We start from the raw sequence: 19436 nt of genomic DNA, 5'->3' as shown, positions 1-19436 counted from the left end.
TGATCAGTTCAAATCCATCTCCACTTCGTCTTCTGGTTTCTTCTGCTTCTGAAAAAAAAATGCCATCACTTGTGAATTACAAAACTATTGCTAGTATGTAATACCTAATAGTATAATTAAACTATCAAAGAAAATTATGCAGAGTTTAATTTATTTTGTCACATTCGTCATACTTTATAGTTATCCACATCTACCAAACCAACTGTAAAGTTATGAAAATATAAGAATCCTTATGAAAAACCTTTTACTACTTTTCATTTACACGTCCTATAACAATTTATGAATTCTATATATACAGAGCCCTACCTTCTCGAGGAGCATTACATTTGAAACAAACATCTCTTCTGCAGAAGTTGTTTAGTCCACACTGCATTAAAGACAAACGTGATTTAGAACATGAGCAATAATTAAACCAAAACTAATGCCTATTTAGTATTAAGAAAAGAAACTTATAAGCTAGCTCTGCATCTTACATATTTGTTGCAAGTTTGCAAATGATCTGAAGAAGAAAAACTATAACAAATAAATGTAGCAAAGTTAATCTGGGAGCCTAGAGTCCTTGAATAGTTTCCACATTCAAAATGATACTCAAACTGTGCAGATGTTATGACATTTTAAATCATCACTAATTTATTTTATAGAAGGTATATTCTTCCCAAAAAGATACTAACTTATGCAATTTGTTAAAATTAAGATTAACAAAATATCCTGATAATGCAAGTGACACTTGACTTTAGGATTTTAAGTTTTGCACATAAAAATATGTTTATGGACCTTTTACTTTCATATCAGGATTAGTTTGGTGACAAAGTCATATCACAGTTGTATGCTGTATGAAACACATAATGGAATGACCTCTACCTCATACAGTGTTTACAATATTACAACACACACACAGAATTTTATTTTCACTACCAAATATAAACAATAAAATAATCTCTGCAACTACTGTCACTTCAATGTTATAAAACTAAATCGATGGAGGAACAGCTGGCAAAAATAAACTATTTATGTTCATGCAACAATCACTTATCACCAATCTTTTATTATTTACAATCCTAAATAAATCTCTAGTTGTTGTGCTTTCTCTCCAAGAACAAATTAAATCTTGCATATTCATTTATGTATATATTACATAGTTGGAAGTAATAATAATGTTACCCACTTTGCTGCAACTCCAATCAGCTCTACTAGCATCATTTCGTTTTATTCCACTACCATCCTTTGGAATACTGTAATGTAGTGTAGCACGATAGTCTCCGTCAAAGATTAAAACTCCCTGCAAGAAATTTTCTGACAATAAGTCAGCTGTAACAAAAAAAAAAACCTTCAGGTCCCTCGCCATTACAGATGAATCTAACTGGAAAATCTCCAGGGACAGAAGATACCAAACATTGGAAGTAACCAAGATCCGACAAAGGGCAGGGCTAATTTGCACTTAATACATGAAAGCTTGTTAAAAGTATGCCAAAAGAAACAATTCCAACATTTCTTGGAACCCAGGAGAAAATTGTTCATTTTACTTAATATGGAAATTTGTGCCTCTCCTTTAAGTACCAATAATTTTTAACAGTAACTTATTTTTTAAAAAAATGTTGATTTTAATTTTTGTATGACAATATCCTATAAAAATAAAAATAGCTATAAAAATAAAAATAGCTACAGAACATTCTTTTAATTTTCAAAATAATCAGAATATAATAAAGTCTACTGATTAAAGAATTACACTGCTTAAATAAAACTGTAACACGTGCAATACCGATCAGACTAACAGTAACAAACATTTGTCTTAGAAATGCTTGTCCAATTATCCCAATTTTGTATTTCTTTTTTTAAACCATGTGCAATCTAACTAATGATTTTAATTTACTAGAAAAATGCACTTAATGGTGCTGAACTACATGTCAAACATAATACCAGCAAAAATTAATTTATAAACATGTCCACTTGGCTGGAGAAAAATACAAAATATAATCACACTCATTGTGCTCCAAATTTATTGTCTTTGGAGGAAGTTTATCACTATGCACTTTCATAAAATTTACAGAAATACACAAAATATCAGTAACAAACTTAAAACATAAATTTTATATAAAATCCAGTCAAAAACGTTGAGGAAAATTTCCCAGGTTTCTCTGCTGTTGTTACAATGAGAATTGGTAATGTTTTTAAGTTTCCTATGTTTGCATCTTGCAAAATAAGTTTTGAGAGAAACTATTTAGACTTTTATTAACAGTCCTCATTCACAGAAAGAAACTGTATATCAAGTAACTATTTTTATACCTGTATTAATGTAATAGCTGTCTATATACAATATAAACACTTATTTGTCTGATGTTGAAAGACGTACATGTAACAACACTAAAACCTTAAACTGACGTGTTCATTAATTTGTACTATGATTATTTCTTTACCCTTTTAACTACAAACCAAAATTTTCTTTTATAAATTCATAAGATCTGTATGGGCTCTTGTTTTATTTTCCCATTTCCTGATTAGTTTAAACTTTGTATTAAAAATCTGAAAATATAGTGTACTTAGCACTGTTTTTTGCTATTTACCTCAGTCATAGATATCAGTATACACACAAATAAAATTTTTTTTTGAGAAATGAAACTCACAAATAAATGTTATGTACCATTTTTCTCTCAAAATAATACATACATTACAAAGCAAATTATCTAAAATTAATAAAGAAATTTCATTCAAGTAATAATGTACTTCTTACAAACATGAGAACACTTCCACATTACTTTCCTTCAACTTTGAGTAACTGTACATAAAGTGGTCGTCATAACAGCTCAAAACTAATCTACATATTAACATTTCGACCACTTTTATTTTACACATCACTCAACTATTTCTCACAAACCAATTCCTACAACTCTTATGAATGTAAAGGTATGAATTTCTTTCAAAGTATAAGATTGTAATACATTTTCAGGGCTTTGCTGAGAACTCTTTGATGAGAAAGTTTATACATAAATCCTAATTAAATCATTTGTCCTTCAGCCATTTGGCATCAAATATCTCTAGTCTCACTCATCAAGATTAATATTTCTTCTCGTCATGATTCACACTTGTGTCCAAATATTTAAAACATTTGAACTTAATGAGCAACTGACCAGAATATCTTATGTCAGAATACTAAATAGTTGTGTGCATATTATTTGGGAAGTTTAAGCATATAAAATCCACATAAAAAGAATACGATGCCTAAGAACAAATTTAATTTAATATTTTGTTGACCTCTGACACGTTGTACTTAAACTTTATTAGATAACTTATGTTTCACCTAAATACATTACTATCTTTCCTAAAAGAAGTACTTTAAGTCCATTACATTTTAAAGGAGTAATAAATTAAGAAGTGGTCAAATTGTTAAAAGTTATACACATGTTGTCTGTTCCCTTGCCCACTTGTCTTATAGATTGTACACTATGAAATTGAGTAAAGAAAATAAAACATTTACTGGTACCATATTTTATTAGAGGGAACCAGTGTCTTGACATAATTTCTTAGTTCATCCAATCAAATGTCACCAAAAACAGACCAGTGGTGAAGGCACCAGACTGTAGTTGGTGAGTTTGGAAAAAATGTAAATGGGCAGTGACAACACCTGTGTAAGTTCCTTCCAGCAAACAGCTTCGGAGAGTAAGAGAAACTCCACAAAAGCAAACCCTCGGGATGCACCTACACAGGTATGCACAGAGTATTATAAAAATTATTAGTGTGAATAAATCAGGGTAATGGACACAAATTTAACTCCGAGAATTTTGATGTCTGTCATGACTTTCTTGTTTTGGAGACTAAAGTAAAAGATATTTATATAATACAGAAGCAACTTATTCTAGAGATGTTAGATTAAACAAAAAACTTTAAAATTTACATTGAAATATCAAATTTCAACATTATAAAAAATCACCCAAGAATTGTTTGCTAGTGGAAAGTACAGAGTTTTAAAAACGTACTTTTCAACTTCAAATTATGATCACTCTGACAAGCATGACTTCTCTCTTTTCTTTTCATTTCTCAATTTCTTTGTACCATTCGTTTCTTCTTTTTTTTACATGTCCAAATAAAATTAATCTAAATTATGGTGTAGTTTATCAGAAGAATTTTAATACATGTGAGAAGGCCTAAATAGGCCTTTTTACAAAATTTCAAAGGCTATCAAGAAAGTCTACAAAAGCTCCAAGGGAAAGCCATGACACCAACAACAGCAAGAATTGGAACTGAGACAACTGAGTTTTATTTCTGCATGGAAGCAGCTACTGGAATTATTCTCACCTGTATCTTTGTATTTCTTCCTCATAAGCCTGACGTTTTTAGGTTCAAGTCCATACCTTGTCACTTCATTTCTCAACTACCAAAAATGTAACAATTAAAATCTAATACTATATAACTAGCTAACCCTTTTCCTTTAAAAACAGAACTCATTTTCAATTTTAGAAAAATGTAACAATTAAAATCTAATACTATATAACTAGCTAACCCTTTTCCTTTAAAAACAGAACTCATTTTCAATTTTAGAAAAATGTAACAATTAAAATCTAATACTATATAACTAGCTAACCCTTTTCCTTTAAAAGCAGGACTCATTTTCAATTTTAGAACTCATTTTCAATTTTAAAAATGTAACAATTAAAATCTAATACTATATAACTAGCTAACCCTTTTCCTTTAAAAGCAGGACTCATTTTCAATTTTAGAAAAATGTAACAATTAAAATCTAATACTATATAACTAGCTAACCCTTTTCCTTTAAAAGTAACAATTAAAATCTAATACTATATAACTAGCTAACCCTTTTCCTTTAAAAACAGGACTCATTTTCAATTTTAGAAAAATGTAACAATTAAAATCTAATACTATATAACTAGCTAACCCTTTTCCTTTAAAAGCAGGACTCATTTTCAATTTTAGAAAAATGTAACAATTAAAATCTAATACTATATAACTAGCTAACCCTTTTCCTTTAAAAGCAGGACTCATTTTCAATTTTAGAAAAATGTAACAATTAAAATCTAATACTATATAACTAGCTAACCCTTTTCCTTTAAAAGCAGGACTCATTTTCAATTTTAGAAAAATGTAACAATTAAAATCTAATACTATATAACTAGCTAACCCTTTTCCTTTAAAAGCAGGACTCATTTTCAATTTTAGAAAAATGTAACAATTAAAATCTAATACTATATAACTAGCTAACCCTTTTCCTTTAAAAGCAGGACTCATTTTCAATTTTAGAAAAATGTAACAATTAAAATCTAATACTATATAACTAGCTAACCCTTTTCCTTTAAAAGCAGAACTCATTTTCAATTTTTAAAAAAATGCCATTCACTCTTATAATCAAAGTACTAACATAATTGTAAACTTTATGTCTTGAAGCTTACAAAAATGAACTACCACATGATTTCAATCACATCGAAGTTCATGAACATTTTAATATACAAATAAATTGAACCTCTTCAAAAGCATAAACAATATTACTTACAATATGAAGCAATTACAAGAAGCCTAGTAACAGCAGCACACACAGCAACACTTCAAGTACTTTATATCCATCTTGCTTCTGGTAGGTTCCATCATTTTGCAGTTACATTCAAAATTTAATTAAAACTACCTTATGAGCAATGCATAAAAATAAACTTAGCATCAAAAGTATTTTTAAATTTTATTTATAAATTCTGTTTCCAGTTCTTAATTTTAATATCTAAATAAGTCCTTTATCTCCCTAGTTTTAAAATCATGAAATTTGTTTCTTTAGCTTTACCTCCTTCTCTAATGTACTCACCACTCTTCTCTTAAGTACAGAATTTAATGTAAATTATTCATTTTTGTATAGATATTACTCAGGTAAAGTTTAGCTTTCATTGCCTTCAATCTTATTTGTTTATATTTATAAACTAGAAAATCAGACTCACTTGCCACAGTCTCTCTCTCTTTTACGTCATTTATACCCAATAGAAAGGCAAAGTGTTATTCCACTGAATGACATATAATGCTACTTTGTTTTCAGTACAAAGTATTTTCAATTTGAGATGTTCAGACCCAACAGCTAAGAGAAACAATTAAAGCCCTTCTTGTATTAGTTAGAAAGCCAGTTAAATTGCAATAGATATATAACATTGTTTGCTTCATGCAGGTTATTGTTCTATACTCTTAAGTTCATTATTTAAGTAAATATACATTTAGTGCACTGGTACCTTCATCATAAAAGCGTAAGCTTAAAATTTATCAGCAACCAAGAACATAAAAAAAGAAGAACACAGGAAGCCAAAAGTAAGTACTGTATTTCTTTTCACAAATATTTTATTATTTATTGTAATAAAAGTAACAAAGGTATAAAATTTGAAACTTATTAGGTTGGATATGGTTAAGTTAGGCACAATGTTAAAAAAACTGTAATAACAAACATTCTTTATGAGGTATGCTTATGAGCATCTCGCACATTATTCAACACAGTAACATGAGCTGCATCTTCACCAAATAATTTAAAACACATGTGGTAGTGTTATTAGTTAAGCACTGTTCACAAGTCAATAAAAAAATTAAATTAAATATAAATAAATGAAGACTGTTATAAGCATTCAGCTTTTTAAGATAAATGACTGTAGTCTTCTGTTACAATCTGCAATCATTTTTGGAAGAAAAAAGGGTAATTAAGATTTATATTTTTTTTTCATTGGTTACAAGGTCAGTCAAATTAACCAAGTCTGTATAGCATTACAGGAAGAGGAAATAACAAAATATTGTTTTACAGAAATAAAATGTTTGATATTTATTTTGGAGATTTTAGAGATTATGCAAATGAAATTTGAAAATCTTAAGATGAAGAAAAGTATTTCTAGCCTTAAGATGACAATCACTTTGTGTTTGGAGAAGTCAGTATTCTGACTCCACATATTCATATTCAAATAAATATTTAGTAAAACTGCTTTATTAGAAAATCTGATTTTTGGTCTACAAAAGACTAATAATGTTTACTGAAAGTTTGCCAACTTTTGTGAATCTACACAAAACATATTATAGTATAGAAACTGGGGGGTTACTTTGTTGTTGGTCACATTACCCAACTTATAATGAGAAAAGAGCTAAACAAAATACAATAAACCGTTTAAAAAACAATAGCCACTAATCACCCTGGAAGTAACGTTTGTATTATTCTCTGTTGAATTTTGACAAGTTTTCATTTTAAATAAGAGAAACAGAACATATCTTTAACAATAAAATTTAGATATACTCACATCTGCCTCATAATTGTATTATTTGGAATTTCTTCCAGCCAGTCCCTATCTCTTTCTCTATCCCTGGATCTATCTCGATCTCTGTCCCTACCACGGTTTCTATCTCTAGTTTGCTCTAAATCACGACGCCCCCGTTCCTCTCTCTTATATTGTCATGGTTTCCTCTGTGTCCAAAGTTATTGTAGCTACTACTACCTCTTCTGTCTGAATAACCGTGTTCACCTTCACAACTGAGGTCACCATCTCTGTAACTTCCCTCCATGCCACAGGTTTCAAAGAAACCTTGGACAGCAAGCTTGTGAGAAAAAAACATACAATCAGGATTACTTCTCATTTTGGAATATATAGTTATTTTACCTAAAAACTTTATACTGAAAAACATCAAACAGTTTTTTCTGGCAAATTAAAATTCAGTTTTTTAACATAAAGACCCGTCTATATACTTGTGTTGAATATACAAAAAAATGTTTTAACTTCAGATTTGCAGTAACTTAATATAAATTTTACTGTATTTTCCTCAGAAGGCATTTTTATATCTTTGGCATGAGTTATGTTCTTAAATATTGAGTTATTGCATAAGATTCTTTGTCCTGAAAAAGAAAAATCAACTCTCTGAAAGCATTCAAGTTTTGGGTCTCATTTGAAAACATTACACAAGTTTGATATCTGTTCTTACCTCATTATAAATGGTTAGCTTATCCACCTGATCTCTATCAAATTGTTCTCGATTTCTGTTACGGTTCTGCCTTCAATTTCTATAAAATTGAATAACAACACAGCACAATTTTAAATGCCATTTTTTGTGTGTATAAATTGGAATATAATTTTATATGAATATAATTACTGGTAATTAATATGCATGTTTATATATACTTACAAGAGCAGCAAATTAATGATAAAAAACAAGCAGATTAAAAAGTGACAAAATAATACTGTATATCATTCTCAAAACTGTTAAAATTAACCATCTTTACTAACCTTTCCCTATGCTTCTGTCTTTTCAAATCACTAGGACTTTCAAAATTTCCACCGAATTCTGAATTAGTCTCACCAAAACTGTCATGGAGTACACCATCACCAGAGTACCCTGTGCCTGGATGGTAGTTCATAGTTTTAACTGAACAAAGAAACCAAAATAAGCAAAATGGAAATTCCACTCCAGTCTTAAAGCTGAAAAATTAAAATAAAGATTTAAGACCATTTAATTTTAAAATCACCGAACTCTAATAACCCATTCCTAAGTTAAGAGATTTTATCTGTACAAACTGATCAATCATATGTAAGAAACTTAGTGGGTGCTAATTTCTGTAATTACTAGTTTCTTCAAAGTTCTCAAGTATAAGCACTCTAACAAGCACTTTTTAAAATTCCATTTGGTACAGAATTTTTGAAAAGAGTTTTGACTGGGCTTTAATGACTGAGTTTTTAAACACTACTAGAGTTTTTATTAATACAAGTTTGCTTGATTAAGTGAATCTAACAAGTGGGGTTAAGGATAAAACATCCAAGGTCAAGTTCAACACCTGATTATTTCCAGGTTTGAGCAAACAAAAGTCTCATTGTTTCTGTAGCGAGTTCAGTTTCAGAAGTCACTCACTGCCTAAACTGTTGAAGATATAAGAAAGACTGTGATTAAAAACCAGAAACTTCTTTAGGTGTACAACTAATTTAAGTTTTGAATAATCCATTAGTTATCCACTGTCTTGCCAGTGTTACTTGCAACCATTTAATTTCAACTCTACATCAATGACCTACAACAAAAAATGATCACATGCTTATAACTGAAACAGAACATGTCAAAAAAAGATTTTTTTCTTGAACACTTTCAAAATTCAACAAAACTATATACCTAAAAACTAACATTATTACTGCAAATTAAAAGTCACAAAGAGGCAACACCTGAGATAAATGTATAATATACAAGTATTCAGCTTTATAATTAGTTTTAGGGTTCATATTCAAACTTTCCAAAAGAGGTTATGTCTACTGACAAGTAGTGATACAGTATGAATGCAGTATTTCAGTAAGAAAATAACACACAATTGTAGATTTTATTTAGTAAATTAAAAGGAAAATAGAAAGAGCACTGGCATGATAAAACAAGATAAAAATTTAACAGGTTAGGAAACAACTATTTATTTACAGAAAAAACAAACATCTCATTGTATTACATGAACAGAATGATTAACTGGCAAAAATGTAAAGAAATAAAAATTCAAAACTATCACAAGCATTTCTACATTTTAAATTCTGTAAGAGTGATACAGTAAACACATTTAAAAAGAGACACAAAAAGAGAACATATAACATGTTCAGAAATACAAGTGTGATTAATGAATTTAAGTTATTATTTAGCATAATATTTCTCTGTATGGACAGCAGGACTTGTTCCAAAAGTTGTGTCTCACATACGTTAGTGCCTGGAGGAGGTTTTAAACTTGTAATTTCTCACTCTGAGAAATTACAAGTTTATACTAATGTTATGTTATAAATTTCCACTAAATAAAACTACAAAAAACTTTTAACTAATTTAAATCAATACTACACCATATGAACACAACGGCTAATATATTTTCGTATTCCATAGCCCAAGCCTCACATTAAAAAAACACCTTCACATTTGAATAGCAATAGCAACAGTATTGTTGCTTACACAATCTCTATCCTTCTAACCATTCTTATTTCAAAACCACACTTTCTCTTTGTTTCCCATCACTAATACATCACATAGTGTTTCCAGTCACATTCTCAGAAATCCATATTTCATCTCCTGTACAATTACCACATAACTGATCAACAAAATAACAATGGTCATTTGTCAGTTATTCCCCATAAGGAAAGCATACTTTCCAAGAGCACTGGGTTGTAAAATCTATTTTACAAGTGAAAGAAAATTGTGAATAGCCACCAACTGAGGGCAATATTTGAAGACATTAGAAAACTAAGTTCTTATAGTACTATGGATTTTTGAATGATATTTGGTTTTATTGTTTTTATCTTTAGAAATTAAAGTTGAATAACAAAAAAATACCGAGATTTAGTAACACTCGGGATTAAAATGGTAGGTATAAGCTTTTAATTTATATTTTAGCATTGTAACATGTAGTATAACATTAAATTAGGCATAGTATGCATAATGGTTCTGTAGGTTTAGTTATAATTCAAGTGGCAGTGAGATTGTAAGACAAATTAATTGCATTGTTTTATTTAATAAAGTCTAAAAACTAGTTAATTGTCAAAATTAGGCTTACGGTGTTAACAACAGTTTACTGGTATTTAATAATACAATTGAGTGTTTATTTTAATTCTCCAAATAATACAATAGTTGAAACTAGTTTAGGGGTTAAGCATTCCCAGTTTGTTAGATGCAATGAACCGGGATTTATGTGGGAACTCTGGATGACTATGTACTTTTAAAGAAGCTAGTAGTAAGGATGTTGACTTTATATATAAAGTTTGCAGGTTGGATGAAAAGTTGGAGATTATCCTAACTAAAACTGAAGAAACAGATAAACAGAAATACAAACTGTTAGAAATGACAACAGGACTTCAAGAGAATATTAAATTATTACATGTATGAGAGACATCAGTTGAGATTAACAGACATTCAGGAAGTTAGGGTAGCATTAGGGTTAAAAGTAGTGAACTGTAAAAATCATATTCTGTCGAGCAACAGATTTCAGCCCTTGGATTATATAGATAGAGGAACTACTGTAGGGGAAGCAAAAGGAATAGGGAAGGAAATTGATTATGAACTTAAATAGGTTATAGTTATATATGATTCATTAACATGACAAGTAGAAGAAAGTCTGTAGGGTAAATAGGGAGAAAAGAGATAATACTACTCTGTGGAACAGGTGAAAGGCATAAGTGACAGAACGAGAGATATAGTGAAGTACAATGGTAATTATGCAATTTTTAGGGTTAACTATACAGGGAAGAATAACTTAGAGAAGCTAATTAATAAGTATAAGAGGTTGATAAAAGCATTTAAAGGTAAAGGCCATAAATTAATTATGTCAAGAATTAGATGTGGAGATGAAATTTTGAATAGGTCATTAAGGCTAAATGCTAGGTTAAAATTAATATATAAGTAATGAGCAGGTCAGCTGATTGGACTTGTGGGATCAGTTCAATGAGAGGAGGGAATGTTTAGAAATGGATGGTTCACATTTAAGCAGGAAGAGTCTGATATGTTTGCAAGAGCTATTAACTCAGCTACAAGGGAAGTTTTAAACTAGGACTAGATAGTGGTAAGAGCAAAAATAAACTGAATGAAATGAAACCGAGATGCAGAAAGTTTGGCAAAGGAGATCAGTATAAAAGTGGTTACAGTAATAGGCTTAATTCTTACTACTGTAATGTTATAAGAAATAAAACAGATGCCTTTAGAGTAATGGTAAAAATAGAAGATGTTAATACAATGGGAATAATTGAAACATAGTTAAATGTAGATGATTTTGATGACAAAAAGTTTTGTGAAATACAAGGTTATAGGTTATTTAATAAGGAGGAAGTAGCAGAAAGAGGGATCAGTAGTGGCTCTATATGTAAAGTATGAGTTAAATCCCATTGAAGATAAGAGCAAGGAGATTGAATCCATTTGGGATTTTGTTATTGGATGTCAAGAGGAAAAGCTCTTAGTAAAATTTGTTACAGACCACCAGATGAACTGATAAAATCAATGAGAAACTTTACAGTGAATTTAAGATTTAAGCTGTTAACAAACTCATAATTATGGATGATTTTAATTTCAGGCATTTTGGTTTGTTTGGAATCAAGTAAAAAAGCCACACATTTCACAATCTGTGCTCTGCCCACCACAGGTATCAAAACCCAGTTTTTAGCAGTATGAGTCTGCAGTCATACACTGCTGTGCCACTGGGGATCCATTTCAGACACTGAATGAGAAATACTAGTGAAGCCATGAGGCGGTAGAAAGGTTTCTGGAAACTGTTCATGATAGGTTTATTTATCAATTAGTCAAGAAAGTTACTAGAAATAATACTATTTTAAATTTATTGTTAACTTTTATTATATAAATGGTTGATGGGGTGGAAATTGTAGAACATCAAGGTACAAGTAATCATTGTTCTATTAAGTTTGATGTTTTGTTGCATACAGAAATTAGAAATAATGATATTTTTATTCCAAATTTCAAAAAAGCAATTTCTGAAAGGATCTAACAAAATATATCCCAAGCTGAGTTATTTGGGGACACTGCACAAATAAAATTTTTCTTTTAAAATTTTTCAGTATTCAAAAACGAATATAACTTGTACAGAAAGAAAAGTGTAGTAGCTGCACGTGACAAACCAGATTGACTTACAAAGGGTATAAAAGATAAAATTAGAGAAAAGCATCACAAACATAAGAAATTTAAATTGGTTAGTATTATAGAAGATTTAGAAAAGTACAGAAGATCAAGAAATTTGATCACACAGGAAATAATAACATCCAAAAGGATGTACGAAAATGATCTGGCTGAAAACATAAATTTAAAAGTAAGGAATTTACTTTTAAGCACATCAGAGGTAAACTAAACATTAGGATGGAGATGAGACCCCTGAGGGATGGCAAAGGAAGGTTTGTATCTGATGATTATGAAATAACTAGTCACTAAATTCTGCTGTTTCTTCGGTTGTTACTAATGAAAAAAGAAACTTGAGCAGTTTTTCAACATCTCTAGCAACTGATGTTAACAAAGTTGAACAAGACAACTGAGCTTGTTAAAATGAAGCTAGGCAGTTTAAAGAATGATAAGGGCTCCTTAGCCAGATAATATTTCCAAAATAGTTTTAAAGGAGGTCGAGGATTGGATATGTGAGCCACTAGCCACAACTTTTTGTAAATCCTTGAATAGTGGACAAGTACCAATGCATTGGAAACTAACTTTTGTCACTTCTGTCTTTAATGGAGTTGAATGAAGTTGTCCCAGTTATCACCCGACTATTAAGTCTTATATCAGTTGTGGGAAAAATTATGGAATGTCTGATAAAAGATAGTTAGCAAAATCATTTATCAATGTTTGGAATATTATCAGATAGTCAACATGGTATCACTACAAGAAAATCTTGCCTTACAAATCTTTTGACATGCTTTGAAAAGGTAACTGCATATGTGGATGAGAGTAAGGGTGTAGTTTTGTATTTCTGAATTGTCAGAAAGCAGTTGACAAGATAACACATAAACGGCTTGCAGAGAACTTATCTCTATTGATGCGTGGGATGAGTGAACTAATTTGACAAAAGAGTGGCTTCATGAAAGAAAGCAGAGGATTGTTATAAATGGAGTTCATTAAAACTGAATTAATAACACAAGTGGGGTACTTCAGGGCTCAGTTTTAGGGTCACTGCCCTTTTTGGTTTACATTAATGAAATAGATGAAGGAATGATCAATAAACTACTTACATCTGTTGATGATACCAAGACCTTGGGTATTGCTGTCTGCAAAGAGGATACTGCTGATTTACAAAATTATTTAAATCATTTGGTGAGTTGGGCAAATCAATGGCAAAGAGGTTTTAGTTATGATAAATGATATTGCATGATGGTTATCATAATTTGTATTTTAAGAATAATTTGGATGCGAATAATCTTAATAGTGTCATGAAAGAAAAATATCTTGGAGCACTAGTTGATCAGTCATTAAAGACACACAAGCAGTGTGCTATTTGTATATCAGATGTGATTTTACATTGTATCTAAAGAAATATTGAATACAAGTTTAAAGAGGTTATAATTTCATTGTACAGATCACTGGTTAAGCCACATTTGGAGTATTGTGTTTAGTCTTGGGCTCCTTATCTTAAGAAAGACATTGAATTGTTGGAAAAGGTTCATAATAGTTTTAGTTTGACTTAGAGAGGATGGAACACCAGAGATGGACCAACAGGTCTCTTGTTGCCCCTGAACATTATGTTATGTTTATTTTGTTACAATTATTCAGAAACTTGAAAAAGAATTAAAAAAAGCACTATAAAAAAGAAACCTTACTGCTGTTTTTCCTTTCTAGTTTAAAGTTCACTTAAGAACTTATAGTACAAATCTGTTAAATATTCACTATAAAATCAAAATTTGAAAAAAAAATCACATTTGTCTCCAAATCAGCATATTTAGCTCTAAACTTTTGATCTGTTAATTTAAGTATTATATTTTAAAATAAGGTAAAATTTTACCCTTAAATTAAAATCACATTACTGCCACTACCATTTAACCTAAAACTACTTAAAATAAAAGTTGGATGAGTTAATCAGACCAGCCTAAATACAACCTCATAAATCTTTACAATTAAATTAGATTAAAACTTGCAATTAATAAATATACTGTGCAGTTAGCACATCTGTCAACAATATTACGATTTACAGTTCAGCAAAACATATGCACAAAAATGTCATTATTGCTACTTGAAGTAGTAATGACTACAGTAACACACTTAAACCTATGGTTATATAACTGCAAACCAGATTCAAAGACATTCTTATAATACGCATAATAATTACACAGCCTTAACTGGCAATCGGTCTTAGAAATTAAAGCTACTATCAGTATCATTTATCCTGTACTCAGGCTTCGTATATACTTAAATTTCTAACTTTTTACAGATTTCAACATTTATATGTATATGTAACTCGATTACCTTAAAGTGAAATTTCTGGGTTTTTTTCCAAAATTAAACTGTAGCTTTAATATTTTTAATACAGATATCCTAATTCTGTGTTTGTTTTCCTACATTACACTACACGTAAACTATGTCAAAACGACAGCGTCTGGTATAACTCGTAAATATTTCTTTTCCATTAACTTCTAAATTCAATACACATCGATATTGCGTCAACAATACAAAGAAGTTTATGCCTCGTGCAAAAATATATAATCTACGATTTTATTATTTAATTTCAACGAAAGCAATAAATTTAACTAATTGTTTAAACATCTTAAAACAACGGTTTGTTCGTTTGTTAATAAGCACAGAGATACACAAAGGGCTATCCGTGCTCTGACCACGAGTATCAAAATTTGGTTTCTAGTGGTATATAGGCTCGGCATGGCCTAACGCGTAAGGCGCGCGACTCGTAATCCGAGGGTCGCGGGTTCGCGCCTTCGTCGCGCTAAACATGCTCGCCCTCCCAGCCGTGGGGGCGTTATAATGTGACGGTCAATCCCACTTTTCGTTGGTAAAAGAGTAGCCCAAGAGTTGGCGGTGGGTGGTGATGACTAGCTGCCTTCCCTCTAGTCTTACACTGCTAAATTAGGGACGGCTAGCACAGATAGCCCTCGAGTAGCTTTGTGCGAAATTCCAAAACAAACAAACAAACAAACAAATATACAGGGTGGCCCGTAAGTCTCTACCCATCCATATATCTTATGTATCCAGTGTATCTGCGTGCTGTCCCTCATTCTCGCTGCATAATATTATGCGACGCCATGTTCTGTGAGACATTTTCCTCAACATAGCAGGAATTATTGTTCCAAATGCCACGGCAACAGCTGCCTTCAACTCATCATTAGTATTATAACGTTGTTTAGACTCAATATGTGGATGGGTAGGGACTTACGGGCCACTCTAGGTATATATATATATATATATATATATACACTGCTACTGCAAAATCTTAAAGGCCAATGAACATAAGAAAAATATGCATTTTGCGTTGTGACTCAACCACTTATTTGAGTAAAGATTTGAAAGATAAAAATAAGAAAATGGAAAAAAAAAAACAAACATTTTTAGCTTTTAATAGGGAAAATATTAACACTATGAAATTAGCCTTAATACTAACTGGTCAAAAGTTTAAGACCATATTGAAACGAATCGTTAACTGGTAAACACGTAGCGAAATTTATTCATTTTTGTTCAAGCATTAGCGATGTCAACATCTCCCACTGACATCTTCTGTCTTACATTGGCAAGACACCAGACGATCGTCGAACTAGATTAAGGCCCTTACGGACGCAGAATACAGCTCAAAACAATAAGACGGCATTTACGAGAGAAAGGCTATAAAAACCGTAAACATCTTCAAAGGCTACGCCTCCTTCCACACCACGAAACAGCTCGGATAAACTTTTCTGAGAAGCACCAAACATAGGACGTAGAAAAGTGAACGATAAAAAAAAAAACTTAACCTGGATAGTTCAGAAGGCTTCCAACATTACTGGCACGATAAGAATATCCCACCGGAACATTTTTACATGACACAGTGGAGGAAGTTCTGTCATGATTTGGGGTGCTTTCTCTTTCTATAGAACAATGGAGCTTCAGGTTATATAGGGGCATCAAACAGAAGCTGACTTCATTGGCATGTTGAAGAGAGCATCCTAATTGACTGAAGGCCCTCGCTTGTGTGGAAATGACTGGATCTTTCAGCAGGACAACACTTCAATCCACAATGTTCGAAGGACAAAGCACTTTTTTTGTGGCGAATAACGTGATTCTTTTGGACCATCCAGCATGTTCGCCCCAACTGAAGCCTATTGAAAATGTTTGGGGGTGGATGGCAAGGGAAGTTATAGAAATGGACGCCAATTCTAAACAGTGCATGATCTTCATGAAGCCATCTTCACCACTTGGAATAACATTCCAGCCAGCCTTCTGCAAACGCTTATACGGCCTTTCACCGCCGACGATTTCTAATGTCCTCGTAGAAAAGCTAACGTCAGAAGTCAATTTACTTAAGTTAAACGGTTTGTAATATTCAAAATTTATAAACGTTCCTGGTTTGTTTGTTTTTGAATTTCGCACAAAGCTACTCGAGGGCTATCTGTGCTAGCCGTCCCTAATTTAGCGTGTAAGACTAGAAGGAAGGCAACTAGTCATCACCACCCACCGCCAACTCTTGGGCTACTCTTTTACCAACGAATAGTTGGATTGACCGTCACATTATAACGCCCCCACGGCTGAAAGGGCGAGACGGGGATGCGAACCCTCAGATTACAAGTCGCACGCCTTAACACGCTTAGCCATGCCGGGCCTAATGTTCCTGGTAAAATTATGTACTTTTCAGCAACATATCACAGGCAAAACACTGACACTTACAGTATTCAGTCCAGCACACCAGCCATGACTGTTGTATTTGTAGAGCCAGCAGGAATTACGTACATTTAATAAAAAAAGTGTTTTCTCTTTATATGAAATTAGTTACGTTTATTAGATTTCAAACAAGCTATATGAAAGCTATCTGTTAATAATTTTGATGTTTGTGTTGAATTTCGTGCAAAGCTACTTATGGGCTATCTACGCTACCCGTCCATAATTTAGTAGTATAAGACCAGAAAAAGGGCAAACAGTCATCGCCACCCACCGCCTGCTTAATCGCCACTTTGTAACGACCCCATGGCTGAAAGGATGTGCTTTTTTAGTGTGACTGGGATTCGAACCCGCAACCCTCAGATTACGAGTTCATCACCCTAACCACCTTGTCCCATAATTTTGATGTAAAGACTTAGGAAGAAAGTAGCTAGTCAACAGATTCAACTGCTACACTGATAACAACCCCATGACTCAAAAATGTAAAGTGAATTTTTTGTTCTTTTCTACTTCTGGTAATTGAAAAGGAATGCAAACCGTGGAACGTCAGCTCAATTGTCACCCACAACAAAACTTAATTAAATAAATGTTTTTTTATCAACAATCAAACTCTTTACAATATAACTAATAAATTTCTCTCTACATTAGGGCACTGTCGTAAACAAAGCCACCAGATACAACCAATAGTATAATTTATACACAATTAATTCATAGAGACTGTGAACAATTAAAATGTGTTTGGTAACCATTAAGAATTCAGTTAAGTTCATTTTAACTCTTAGGAGTATTTTCGTGTTTTAGAATCAGTGTTTTTGTCATATCTGGTTAAACTGAAAAATATTTTTGGTTCATGAACATCTAACCGTACTGAATGGAAAATAATTATTTGGAATAAAATTAAAAACTTGTAACGCTAAAGGTTACGTTAGTTTAATTCAAATCTTCAACAAGAAATACAGTAAATTCTTAACTTTATAATGTAAATCTCTTAAATGTATCACACGTGAAACAAGATTTTTGAATATTTATTTTCTAAACCTTCTGCAATGCACGCTAGGTAACCAAAATAATTTTTTTTCAATGAGAGAGCAGTTGATGGCAGTCTTTTAAATTCTGATAAAATATTTTATTCAATTGTTTTCTAACCGTCCTTAGGTTATAACTAAAACATTACATTCACCAAATGTTTCTACGTCTAATGAGGCCTAGTTTTACTGAAATTGGAATGTGTAACATTAAATACCCTATATTACCACGGCTAGTATATATTTATATATCTCTCTCGATCTTGCAACAGAATTACTTAAAACAATCAAAGGAATGATTTTACTACGTTACAGTAAGCAAGATTCGTTTTTGAATCACTGGTGCGATCATTATCAAGTATGCAGTTTTTCACTCTAAAGAACGTTTTAATACTGAAATCACGCATTGAACTTATTGCAGTTAATTATTCACATAAATGTCAATCCGCGTGAATTTTACAGATCATTTATGCATGTTTAAACAAAAAAACAACACAATGATTAATAAATATAAAACTATGGAATATTTTATGCAAAATATTTGCATAAGTTTAGGCATGTGTGAAGAAATAACGATTAAAGATATAAAGTACTTATGTATTTGTTAATTACGGAATTGTTTGATTTTATTAACAAAGCTTCTCTAATTTTCCTTATGTTTGTGTCAGGCACATGTTCTAGAGCTGTTCAGAAAACTGTTTGCTTTTACTCATGGGCTTTGGAAGGGCGATTTTGGTGCTCTTTTATTTAACCTGATCTTTAAGTTACGTTCTGTTCCACCAATGTAAAAGACTGAGCAATTGTTACACTATATTTTGTAAATGTTTCCTGATTGGGTTGGCTTTTTATATAACTTTCTTAACGTGTTTAATTTTAATTTCAGGAGTGAAAGCGAATCTAGCTGTTAAGGTTTATATTTATACGCTAGTCTTTTCAGAAATTTCCGAAAGGAGTTCGCTAATATTTTCTGTAGATGAGATGGTGCAAGCAGTTATGCTTAATTTGTTTTGTAGATTGCTCGAGTTTGTTGATCATCTCTTGCCTGTGTTTGTTAAATTTATTAACTCTTTCTATACCTACTTTAGTAGTGAACTGGTTAACATTAGTGAAACATTTAGATAAGTGAGT

General features: G+C 31.5%; 1 long non-coding RNA gene across 3 annotated transcripts; it reads right to left on the bottom strand.

Moving 5' to 3' along the window:
• Window positions 1-349: 349 nt before the first annotated feature.
• LOC143256466 (uncharacterized) lies at window positions 350-15252 on the bottom strand. 3 transcript variants are annotated; one of them, XR_013031374.1, is made up of 9 exons: window positions 14893-15252; window positions 8232-8370; window positions 7930-8008; window positions 7254-7548; window positions 5931-6064; window positions 5501-5578; window positions 4291-4366; window positions 1166-1279; window positions 350-367 (listed from the first exon to the last, which is right to left on the bottom strand). It is a non-coding gene; the product is annotated as an uncharacterized LOC143256466 (long non-coding RNA). The 3 variants fall into 3 exon arrangements; XR_013031375.1 differs by lacking the exon at window positions 350-367 and adding an exon at window positions 3620-3693 and having other exon boundaries at window positions 1245-1308; XR_013031376.1 differs by lacking the exon at window positions 5501-5578 and having other exon boundaries at window positions 14893-15250.
• Between the last annotated feature and the right edge of the window lie 4184 nt (window positions 15253-19436).

Source organism: Tachypleus tridentatus, chromosome 7 (assembly GCF_004210375.1).
Source record: "Tachypleus tridentatus isolate NWPU-2018 chromosome 7, ASM421037v1, whole genome shotgun sequence".
Taxonomy (NCBI): domain Eukaryota; kingdom Metazoa; phylum Arthropoda; class Merostomata; order Xiphosura; family Limulidae; genus Tachypleus; species Tachypleus tridentatus.
This window is presented reverse-complemented; position numbering and strand designations above follow the sequence as displayed.